Source organism: Hibiscus syriacus, unplaced genomic scaffold (assembly GCF_006381635.1).
Source record: "Hibiscus syriacus cultivar Baekdansim isolate YM2019G1 unplaced genomic scaffold, ASM638163v2 tig00110911_pilon, whole genome shotgun sequence".
Classification (NCBI taxonomy): Eukaryota; Viridiplantae; Streptophyta; class Magnoliopsida; order Malvales; family Malvaceae; genus Hibiscus; species Hibiscus syriacus.
Window position 1 is genome coordinate 1,217,437 of NW_024062910.1, and position 13,460 is coordinate 1,230,896.

The 13,460-nt window shown below is 35.7% G+C and overlaps 1 pseudogene; it reads left to right on the forward strand.

Annotated features, from left to right (window-relative positions):
* The window catches only part of LOC120146315, a 40,525-nt pseudogene that overhangs the window by 9,790 nt on the left and 17,275 nt on the right, over window positions 1-13,460 (forward strand).

Genomic DNA, 13,460 nt, shown 5'->3' on the forward strand with positions numbered 1-13,460 from the left:
TCAGCTTTCCTTTACGCCCAAAATGTAATACCTTCTTCCAAGGCGATACTTTCAAGAATACTTTGTCTCCCACTTGATACTCTATTTCTTTCCGTTTTAAATAGTGTATGACTTATGGCGATCCAAGGTTATTTTTAGATTGATTTGGACAATTTTCACTTTATCTTCCATTTATTTCATCAAATCCAGTCCAACCAGATCCTGATATTTCAGTTCAACCCAATTTAATGGTGTTCGACATTTTCTCCCATACACAGCTTCATACGGACCATTTTTATACTGGATTGATAACTATTATTATATGCAAATTCTACCAAAGGCAAATACCTTTCCCATGATCCAATAAATTCAATCACGCATGCCCTAAGCATATCCTACAGTATCTGAATAACTCGCTCTGACTGCCCATCTGTCTGGGGATGAAAAGTTATACTAAAATTCAATCGAGTACCCAATTTGTCATGCAAATATTTCCAAAATCTTGAAGTAAACATGGGTTCTCAATCAGACATTATCGATATCAGCACTCCATGCAATATGACTATTTTTTTATATATAACTCTGCAAGCTTATTCCTCGAGTAGTCTACTCGCACTGGAATAAAATGAGTTGTCTTATTTAATCTGTCTACTATAACCCATATCGATTCTTTTTTACTTGGTGACAATAGTAACCCTGAAAAAATCCATTACTACTCATTCCCACTTCCGCTCAGGAATATATATAGGCTGCAGTAATCCGGATGGCACCTGATGTTCAGCTTTCACTTGTTGACATGATAAACATTTAGCCACAAATTATGTTATTGCTCTTTTCATTCCAAGCCACCAATAACGACTTTTCAATTCTTGATACATCTTATTCCGCTTGGATTCATAGTCAAAGGGTTATAATGAGCTTCGAAAAGAATATCTCTCCTTAGATCTTCATCATCAGGAATATAAAGCCTTCCCCGGTAATATAGGCATATATCATCTCTTCTTTCAAAATCTTTGTTCTCTTCTTTTTTTAATCAACGCCAATTTCATCAAACAATTTTATCTCTCCCTTGCAATTCTTTTACTCGGTCCAACAACATTGGTTTTAAATTTAATTCGGTAATCCCAACACCATCTCCATCTACAAACATACGTGCATCTAATGCCCTTAAAGCTGCAAAAGTTTTTCGACTAAGTGCATCTACTACCACCTTAATTTTTCCCATATGGTAGTCGATAATCAAATCGTAATCTTTCAAAAGCTCTATCCATCTTCTCTTCGTTAGCTTTAGTTCTTTTTGAGTCACAGATATTTTAAACTTTTATGATTAGTATACACATGTCAACGCTCACCGTACAAATAATGGCGCCAGATTTTTTAAAGCAAAAACCATTACAGCCAATTCTAAGTAATGCATTGGTAATTTCACTCATGATTCTTCAATTGTCTGGAGGCATAATCCACAACCTTTCTTCTTGCATCAGCACACAACCCAACCCATTATGGGATGTATCACTATATACGACATACTCTTTACCCGACTCAGGTTGCACAAGCACTGGAGCCTCAGTTAAAATTCTCTTCAAAATCTCAAAACTTTCTTGGCACTTTCCTGTCCACACAAACGACACATCTTTTCACAAAAGCTTAGTTAGCGACAGAGATAACATAGAATTTGTTTTTCACAAATCGTCTATAATAGCCTGCTAGCCCCAAGAAACTCTGAATTTCTGCTATATTCTTTGGAGTTTTCCATTCTACTATGGCTTGGATCTTCTTGGGGTCGACTGTAATACCTTCTGCCGACACTATATGACCAAGAAAGAAAATATTAGACAACCAAAACTCACATTTGGACAATTTAGCATATAATTTCTTGTCACAAAGTATCTGAAGGACACTCTAAGATGAGTATCATGATCATCCTTTGACTTGGAATAGACCAGGATATCATCTATAAACCTACTACGAACTGGTCCAAGTACGGTTGGAAAACTTGAATCATCAAGTCCATGAATGTCGCTGGTTCATTAGTCAATCCAAATGGCATCACTACAAATTCATAATGCCCATACCGGGTATGAAAAGTTATCTTTGAAATATCCTCTTCTTTGATCTTCAACTGATGATACCCCGACCTCAAGTATATCTTAGAAAACACCGATGCTCCTTTCAATTGGTCAAACAAATCATCAATACTGAGAAGAGGATATTTGTTCTTGATGGTGACCTTATTCAACTGACAGTAATCGATGCATAATCGCATAGTCCCATCTTTCTATTTCACAAATAAAACAATACTCCCAAAGGGGAAACACTTGGTCTTATAAATCCCTTATCGAGTAATTCTTGCAATTGGGCTTTCAATTCTCACAATTCGGTAGGAGCCATTCTATATGGAGCCATAGACACCAGTCTAGTATCTGAATAAATCTCAATCCTAAATTCTATCTCACGATCTGGAGGCAGTCCCGGTAAATTCTCAAGAAATACATCCGAAAATTCTCTAGCCGTAGGAATATCATTTAATCTAACTTCTGGAATTCTGTTACCTATCATATTGACTAGAAAAACTATACATCCCTCCGACATCATCTTCTTCGTAGTCATAGCAGATATAACATTCGAGGTTAACTTCAATTTTTCCCTTATTACTACTATTTCTACACCTTCAGCATTCTTTAAAAACAACATTTTCTTACGACAATGACCCATCCATAATGTGAGGACAACCAATCCATACCTAGAATAATTTCAAATTTATTGAAGGGTAATTCCCTTAATTTGGCCAAAAAAACATAATCCCCTGAATCTTTATAGGACATTTGTTACATACTCTGGATACTTTCGCACTGTGACCCATAGGATATATCACTATCATCTCGCTCACTATTGGTTTTAAAGGAATTCCTCTAGCTCTAACCAATTTGGTACTAATGTATGAATGTGTAAAACCGGGATCAACTAAAACAAATATAAGTTCATCATAAAGATGGAAAATACCTGTTATGATCTCAGGGTCATCTAGATCCTCAGTGGTCTTAAGGTTGTAAATTCTAGCAACTCCTTGAGTCTCATGTCTCGACATTGATTCTGTCTATCCCCTGGACCAACCCCTTCCTCTGTTTCTATTTGAGATTGCCACTGATCTTTCATACTGTGCCAAATTATCACCAGATTTCTTAGGATAGTTCTGAGCAAAATGACCCATATCACCACATAAAAAGAAAGCTCCACTGACAAATCTACAAACTTCTCGGTGCAATTTGCCACAGGTTTGACATGGATTTCTTTCCCCAGAAGCTCTACCGAGCTAGGTACAAAATACTGAAATTATCTATTCTTTTGTGATGTTTCTACGAAGCTATCTCTCTTAGAGATTCTAGAACTTGAGCATTTTCCTCTTTTAGCATAATGGGAAGTGGAAGGCATTCCCACTCTCTTCCCCGTTTGAACACTCTGCTCCACCGCTAATGTTTCTTCATGAGCTTTTTCAATAGCTTTGGATCTGTTTATAACTTCTTGCAGACTCGACAAATTCAAGGCTATCATCATCTCTTTCAGCTTCGACCTCAAACCCTCTATGAACCAATCGCATCTGGCTTTATCATTTGGCGCAATCTCAGTGGCAAAATGACTCAACTTTTTGTATTCAACCTCAAATTCATGGACAGCTCGGTCACGTTGCTTTAAATTAAGGAACTTCATCAACATTGCTTTTTAAACTGCTCACCCACACACTTGTTTCTGAATTATTCCTGGAAAAATTGTTATGTGACTTGCTCCGATGGTGCATACATCGTAGTATTAGACCACCATATTCGAGCTGATCCTCTCAACAAGACACCACTCCTCCCAACTTCTCATGATTCGAACATTGCAGGCTTTCAAGCATTATCATCACATCATTTAATCATTTATCAGCCTCTATAGACCATCACCCTCATTTCTGAACTCTGGAGCTCCCAAACTCTTCAACTCCTTTGGAATCAACATTCGAGGTAGTGGAGGAGCAGGGGGGATGTTGAAATCAAGTCATTATAGCATCAAGAGCTTGCATGAAAGTTCCGAAATTAGGTGAAGGAATCCCTTGAGGTGTAGGTGCTTTACCCAACTTTGAGCAATTTTCATCTTCTTTACCTTTAACAAACTATATAACACTTCTCTACTTAACCTTACTAACTTTCCTTTCTTTAATCACTTAAAACATCTAATATTCCTCAAGAGAATTCAATTTTTAGAATCAAACCATAATTTCTAACTTGTTATTTCACTCAACAAATGCTTATAATCTTTCATTTACCTTCTTGAAAATTTAATTTTACCAACAAACATTACTAAAACTTCATAAATTAACATATCATTATAAAGCCCATTTTCTATAATCTTTAATATCACATTCTTAATTTAGTTTTAATCCCCTCTAAACCTTTTTTAAGTTTCCATCATATGCAAAGATTTGATAACTAACAAAATTTAAAGGAATAACTCAATAATTTGGAAACTACCTTTAGCTAGGGTTGAAGGCTTTTTACATAAAAGAGGAAGAAAAATAAGAGAGTGTGTTTGACTTTCTTTTCATCCTCTCTTATTTCTCTAATATATATATATATACTATTATAAATGAATTTTAAATTCATTTATATCCAAATACCCATAAATGCCCTTTTTAATATTTCTTGACTATAATTTAGTCTAGACTATTATTCACACATCATTCTCAACTTTATCAATTAATCAATTTAGTCCTCTATATTTTTAATTCCTTTTAATTTAATCACTGTCCTAATATTTGGGGTATTACACTTTATCTCATTAACTATTTTTCCTTTCCTTTTTTGTCTTTTTTATTTTATTTTTTATCATTTACATCATTCAAAAGAGGTGTTGATCCACAAAAAACGTGTTTGTTAAACATAAATAATTTGCATTAATGAACAAAGGGGTTATAATACAAGAGGTGAAAAATGTAGAGGTCCGGCTATGGTAAGAAAAGACTCGGAAGGAAAAAGGAGACAATCTGCAAGGCAACTATGTATCACATTCAATCAAGAAGACGTGGTACCCACAATCGAAGAGTATACCACTCTGTTGCATTGTAAAAGACTCATAATAGACTGGTATTTACACCGAGCACATCAAAAGTTAACTTTTTGAGTTAACAAAAGTTGTAGGGGCAGATAAGAAAAAGGTTACTGGCCTGGAGAGTCCCTTTAAAGACAAAAAGAACATGATAACAAGACGATAGCTGAAATTGGAGGCCATTGTTGACGAATTCAAGAAGCAAGCAAGTCAACTTCAGATAGTTCCCTTCGATGGAGGTTTCCCGTGGCGCTTTCATTGGGAGCAGGCTCAGTATAGAGTAAAGCTAGAAATGCAGTTATTTGCAGCTTAACACTAGCACGGTTTAGCTAGAGAGCCCGTAATGGTTTGACAGGGTATTAAATCGATGACAGACGAAGGCAGGAGACTAGTCAACCTGTGAGAAGCTTTGTGGGGTCTAAGTCAGAATACACCTTTAAATATTTTTGTCTCTTAAGAAATAACACTTTTGTCCCAATAAAGATTATTTATAATAATAGACGTGTTTTTGGATCAATGCCTCTAACATTTCATGCATCATGCATTTAGACATATTTTGCATTTTTGTTATTTTCATTTCTTTACATTCATATTAACTAACAGAAGAATGTCTCATCAAAAAAGGGAACAAACACTAGACATACCACCCCTAGCATTGGACACACTTCATCAACATAACACTAGTTAAAAGAAGAAGAAGATTGAAGCCAAAATTACTTAACTTGAAGAGAACATGCCGAGGTTGCAAAGGGAATTAGAAGAAATGATAAGCCATGATAATTAAAGTACTCTGGATACATTCACTAAGAACCAAGAGTCCTTGGTCGATCAGATTGTTGCCAAGTTAGGTAGCTTACATCAAGCGAGCGAGCCTAGGATCGTCTAATGGGGTAGCTATGCCTACTACCCTGAAGTTGGTTATCTCACCTGGAATTTTACCAGAACTACAAGGGGACTCATCCGCTGCAAAAATGAAAGCCTCATCTGCTTTAAAGGTACGAACTTCAGTATCCAACCCTGAGGATAAACTGGATGATTACATATACCTTTCTTTGATGAAGAAGATAAGGCAAAGAAGATGGAAGAAAAGATCAAGCTACTAGAAGACCAAATGAAAGTGGTTAAAGGGGATCATGACTACTATGGAGTTGATGCTGCTGAACTCAGTTTAGTCCCACACTTGGTTCTTCCTTTAAAATTCTAGTCCCTAGAGTTTGAGAAGTTTGATAGGAATAATTACCAGTTAGCCCACATTACCATGTTCTATTTAAAGATGACAGGATATATAGGAAACGACCAACTCCTGATCCATTGCTTCCAAGAGAGTTTGTCGGGTTCAGCCATCCGATGGTACAATCAGCTAAGCCGATCCCATATCAAGACTTGGAAGGATTTAACCAAGTCATTTCTGGTACAATACAAACACGTTAATGACATGAGGTTAGATCAAGTTATGCTACAAAGCATGGAGAATAAGCATAACAAAAGTTTCAGACAATATGCACAGAAATAGAGGGAATTAGCTGTGCAAGTTCATCTACCTTTGGATGAGAAGGAAACCATGAAGCTTTTCATGCAAACACTGAAGGCTCCTTATTTCGGGCACCTGGTTGCAATCACATCGGGAAATTTTTCTGACTTAGTCATTGCTAGGGAGATGATAAAATGGCCATAAGGCACGACAACATCAAGGAATGAGAGGCCAGTAAGAAACCTCCTATGAAGAAGAGGGATTGAGAGATTAACAACATCAACACCTACAACACCAATAAAGGTGTTACAATCTCCAACCCAAAATCAACTGCAGTTGTACCGACAAGTATTTCTAGACAAGATTCAAGAGAACCTAGGAAGGAAATAGAAAGGGAAAATTTCGACCCTATTCTTATGACCAACAAAGAACCTTATCAATAACTTTTTCATACCCACATAGTGTCACCATACCCGGTGCAACCCATGAAGCCCCCATACCCCAGGTTGTATGATGAGAATACTTATTGCGAATATCATGGCGGTGTCTCAGGGCACACTATTGAGAATTGTTTCTCATTCAAGATAATATGCAGAAAACGCGTAACAAGAATTGTATTGACTTCAATAACTCGAGGGCATCCTAATGATGAAGAAGATCGGTTCATTCTATCATGAAACTTTATTCCATTTGCAGTATTTTGTTTGAATTTGCTTTTCATATTTTCTTAGTTTTTTTTAAGGATATTTAAATGAATTTATGCTACTTTGGCAAACAATGAATCAAATTTGAAGACTTGAAATTATTTGAATATTAACTGAATTAAAAAACTCTGTAAATGATTCATAGTTACAGATCTTTGACAAAGTGACATAATTAAAAACTGATGAAATAAAAACTTTGACCTTACCCCAGAAGATATGCTCGAACACCATACCTCCTCTTACAAGAATCGATATAGCCTTCTCCTCTCATAAGGGAATAAACAAGAGCTTGGTATTCAGGTATGTATAGGAGCGAACAATATGGGGCATCTTTTGCGTGTGATATTTCTGACTAGACCACACTTTTGTTGAGGATGTTCGATGATGATCACAATCCTTACAAATGGAATAGTCGAGTAGGTGAATCTAGTTTAGGTCAGTCGCTTGGAAATTGAACTCTAAAGATGAGATTTTTTACTTTCAACAATATCTAGACTATAACAGGTTCTTCTTGACAATCTTAAGAAATTGAATATGTAAAGCTGAGCTATTCCACTAAGGAAATTGTTTATAGAGGAAACTCGAAAGCCCTGGGCTTATGAAAAGATTATATTCAAACCATGACATTGCTCGGACACTTGACAATTCGGTGTTTTCTCCACAGTAATTGTCAGGTTGAAGACTTTGTGATGAGATAAAAACTTCAGTTAACCTGATAAAGATTATTATAATATTGAGTTGTCCCTCTAGAGCAATTGGTTAAATGCCCAGCTTTATGGATAAGATTCAGCTAGCCAGACAATGTCAAAGTAAAACAAATTTATCTAAATAAGAAATTTCGGAAAAGATGAACTAAGGGAGTTAAGGAACACCTGTTATAGTCAATTTCACACGAGCACTCAGTAATTTCTTTTTTAGACCGATATTTCTGCACTGCCTTTGTTAAAGGAGTCTACCGAGCTTGAAAAAATGGAAGATTTTAGAGAATCAAAATAGAAGGTCTAGTAATTGATTATGCTAGTTGCGTCATTTTGTCTACATCCGATTAAAATACCAAACCAAGAAAGAGGGGCATCTTGCAATGTTTTAAAGGAACGATAAAAGAAATGACATTTTAGTAGCCTAAACCTTATAAAATAGGAAGACAACCTGAAGCCAACTCATCAATTTGGATATTTGTCAAAGAGATATAACTTTGAAAGCATTATAGAGTTATTGATTCTTTTGATATTCTGTGAACTCATGTTTACGACGTGATTTGATTGTGAGCCTGAATTAAGGGGTAATACTTTATAAAATCTTTTTTTCCTAAGATAAAGAAAGTAGAAACATTTTCAAACAGGACAGTGTCAAATGTGAAAGGTCCTTGAAGCTGGGAGACTCATTTTGCCTCTATTGAAGAAAAAATAAACAATGCCAGAATAATGGGGCATTTCACATTCTTGAAAGTAAATAGTCCGATTGATCATATAGAACTTGTGACATTGTTAGCAACCCGAGAAGAAAATGGGGCATGGTCGATTCCAAGGACAAGACCAGCAGACAAAAATGAGGCTCCATCCAAGAGAAAAAACAAAACTAATTCATGTTGCATACATCTTAGACATACTTAAGAGCATTACATTTATCATTTTTCAAATACATAATTTTTGCAGCTTTAGAGTCTAGTTTCAACTTCAAGACGAAAGATACTCAATTCAAAAGTACATTCGAAAAACATCGATGGTGGTTGCTTAACTCATCGGTAGGGAGCAACACCTAATCCAACTTGACATATTGAAAGATTAGCATATCTTAGAATCAACATCATACGGGTTCAAGATCTAATTCAGAACGGATCCAATTCAGCTTAAATTAATGACGAGTGGCTAGTTTCCACTTAACGCTTTCAAGAAAGATTTCAACCCCACGACGGATGATATCCGAATGATATAATATACCACTTGGCTTTCCTGTGAAGGGGAGTCATCTAAATAATTATGACCCGCTTAAACCCGTGAAGGGGAACCATTCTTCACTTAAAGAAATTGTTCCCAGCATAACTCAAAGCGAGAAGGGCTATCTGTCAACAAAAACCTTTGAGTTCGATCACATTCAGCTCAAGGTCATATCAAATTTACAACATAGCTCAAGCCGAGAAGGGCTATCTGTCAACAAAAACCATCAAGTTCGATTCCATTCAGCTCAAGAGCATATCAAATTTACAGCATAGCCAAGGCGAGAATGGTTATCTGTCAACAAAAACCTTCGAGTTCGATTCCATTCAGCTCAAGGGCATATCAAATTTACAAGATAGCTTAAGGCGAAGGGCTCTCTGTCAACAAAAACCTTCGAAATTCGACTACATTCAGCTCAAGGGCATATCAAATTTACAACATAACTCAAGGCGAGAAGGGTTATTTCTCAACAAAAACCTTCGAGTTCGATTACATTCACTCAAGGGCATATCAAATTTACAGCATAGCTTAAGGCGAGAAGGGTTATCTGTCAAAAAAACCTTCGAGTTCGATTACATTCAGCTCAGGGGAATATCAAATTTACTGAAGGGTTATCGTCAATAAAAACCTTCGAGTTCGATTCCATTCAGCTCAAGGGCATATCAAATTTACAGCATAGCTCAAGGCGAGAAGAGCTATCTGTCAACAAAAACCTTCAAGTTCGATTTCATTCAGCTCGATGACAGCGAGGAACTACTTTCCAGTTAAAGTTTAAGCTAAGGTCTTTAAGTCAAGAAGAAAATTTGGGGCAATCTCTTAGCCTAGTACACATAGCCTAAGTCAAGAAAAGTTATCTGTCAATGAAAACTTTCGAGTTCGATTCCATTCAGCTCGATGGCCTATAAACCACATGGTAGCATCGAAGAATTACTTTACAGTCTAATTTTCAAACCGAGGTCTTTAAACCGAGAAAAATACCTAGGTTGATTACGATTTGGTAACAATAAGCCACCTTTCGATTCAAATTTTGAACTACGATTTCAATTTCATGAAAAAATGATATCATTTCAAGGCTGACTCAACCTCAAGACGGAGGAGTCTTCCGCAACTCAATTTAACAGGGAGTTATTCCTAATTGCAATATCATAGTCAATTTTTAACTCCACAAGGCATGATATTAGACTCATGGATCCCTTCATACCGAACAAAAATTTGTGTCCTTTTATCTTTGTCCTATTTTTCGTCACACGAAAAAGGACAAAAAGAGGCAGCTGTATACACTCATTTTCGTCTGGAGTTTTTTAATATTGTATAGTTCTTGAAAGAATTTTTTGTTTTTTCAAAAATATATTTTTAAAAAAATCGTTTTTGAAACATATATATAATGTATAGTTTTTGAAAACATTTTGAAAATATATATATTATATAGTTTTGAAAACATTTTTGAAAATGTATATATTATATAGTTTTGAAAACGTTTTGAAAACATATATATAACATATTGTTTTTGAAAACATTTTGAAAATATATATAATATATAGTTTTTAAAAAGTTTTAAAAATATATATAATATATAGTTTTGAAAATATTTTTGAAAATGTATATAATATATAGTTTTGAAAATGTTTAAATATATATATATATATTTTGAAAATGTATATAATATATAGTTTTGAAAATATTTTTGAAAATATATTATATAGTTTTGAAAATTAACTTTTGAAAACATATATGTTATATAGTTTTGATTTTTTCGACGCATTATTATATATTATTATATTATTATTATTATATATATATTATTTATTTATTTTCTTCTTATTTTTATTTTATTATTATTTTTGTTAGGGTCCAATACAGTCCAAAATTAGAAGCCTGTTCTAGCCTAACAACCGAGCCCAACTACCTATCCAGTAGTGGCTAGGGTTACGTTCTTAGCAAGGGCGTCACATAGGAGGGGCTCGAGGGTTCGTGAGGACCACACGCCAAGGTTCCGATCACCGACCGAAGAACCCGGGACTACACCATCCTAGGGTTTTTTATCAACTTACTAACAAACACAAACCCCTCTCATTTGGGGCTAAAAATGGCTAAGATCGGGCTATAAAAAGCCCCGGTGATGCCAAGCAAACGAAAATCAAAGCCGAACGAAAAACACAAGAACAATATAAAAAAGCAACCGAACAACCAAAGATACCAGCGAAGAACCCAGACAAACAAACTCACAACAACAACACAACATTCCATAACCAGAGAGAAACACATAAACATAAACAAAACATCAAGCAAAAAAACCAATCGTTATACTACCAATGAAATCATAAGAAACCCAAGTTGGAGCCTTGGTTTTGTTTTGCTAGAAAAATCTGCTAGAGAAGAGAAAGTTGTCGTAGAGTCAAAGAGTCACCATCGACAAAGGTAAAAAACCGAAACTTTGGGCGTATATCTACTCTTTTAGTCTGCTATTTGTGAGTACTATAAATGGATGCGGATATGTGTGCAAGTATACACAATCAAACAAGTAATACAGTGATGAGTGAGTATCGTATCCACAAGGATTGGAGATATCTTGAGTAAAGTTTATGCACTATTCTAAAGTAACTAAGTATAGCTAATGGTATTCACAAATGAGAATGTTGCGGCAAAATGAAATGAATATTGATAGGAATGGAATGATGGTAATCTGGTAGCAAATGGATATGTTATGGAAAATTGGATAGAAATGTCTTGGCAAAAGTAAATTGAGTGTAGTGAAATCAATTGAAAATATAAAGGCAAAACAAAATATAAATACTGGATTTGATTATCAGGACTTTAAACTTCCTCACACGACAAGCTACTATGGGAATGAGTGATAGGAATCACTTAGGAAAATCTAAGTCTACTTATCAGGATGGTCTTACTTCTATGCCTTATCTGCCCGAAGAGTTTACTAAGGGTGCCCTATGCTATCTCTAGTTAAGGTACTCGACATATTGAAGATGCCTTGGCAAACCGATTGGCGTAAGACCCTGCAGTGATCTTATTAGTCCAGATAACAGGATATGTCTCGGCAATACCTTTTTGCGACAGTATTAACATCTAACCTATCGTTTATTCACAACTCCTTTTAGTCAAATGAAATCCTAGCCTTATCTCTACCCATTGCTTATGTGGTTCCTCCCTAGTTTCTCTCGAACACGAAGGATGTGCTACTTAGACATTCTCTCGAACACTAAGTAATCTCCTAAGGAATGTCTACTCTTACAGCTCCTACAACCTTAAGGCATTAAGCTTCATAAACAAAACAGATAATAACATACAAAAACAACCATTCATTAAAGTAAATCTTAAAGATCTAAAATTAACTCCCACCAAATAGGATTAGTTCATGGTGGGGTTCGAATATATCAAGCACAAAGCAAGTTTATCCATTCCTTACAACCCAAATGACAAAATATGAAAGCAAAGAGCAAAGGGAAGGAGGAAAAGCCTTCGCGTGCACTGTTAGAGCTTCCCTCGGCCACCACGGACTGTCCCAGTGAACTAGCTCCTCTCGGACGCCTAGAACGCCACTCCCTCTAGCTTGTCAACGGAGGAATGTCACGGTAAATAGGATTGGTGGAGAAAGTAGAGACCTTTTTCTCCGAATTTTTAAGCTTCTGGCGGCTTGTGTAAAGTAATCTCTCATTGTGGTTTCATCTTCTATTTATAGGGAAAGAATGAACCTAGGGTTTTGTGTTAAAATAACCCTAGTGCCCTAAAGTTCATTCCTTTTATGTGAGAGATGGTGCAAAGATGGTAATGGGCCCCTCCTATATTGATGATTGTAGAAATCATGTGTAGTCAATGACAGCTGGTTCTTACTAAAAATATATTCTTTTATCTTTTCTGCCCAGAAACGTCGTCGAGGTATCGCGGCAATCGCATTTTTCACATAGTCTCATCATGTCATGGAAAATCCCTTTTCTTATCCTTGCACCCAAATCCTGCACATCATCAAACAAACACCTTCCCTATAAAGCAGCACTTATTACAAAATAAAATGCCTCGACAAATAGAATTCCACCACATGCAACTATATGCTCCTAAATGCTTCTATATGATCCTATATGAGCTCTTAGACAGTCAATAACTTAAATAAAAAGGTCCCAAATATGACCTTTTTACGGAGTTATCACACCCCCAAACTTAAGCTATTTCTTATCCTCAAGCAATGGATAGTATTAAGCAAAATAAAAATATCATGGCAAGTTCAAAAGAAAAATAGTTATATAGGATATAATTTCAGCCCTCAGAACATTTGGC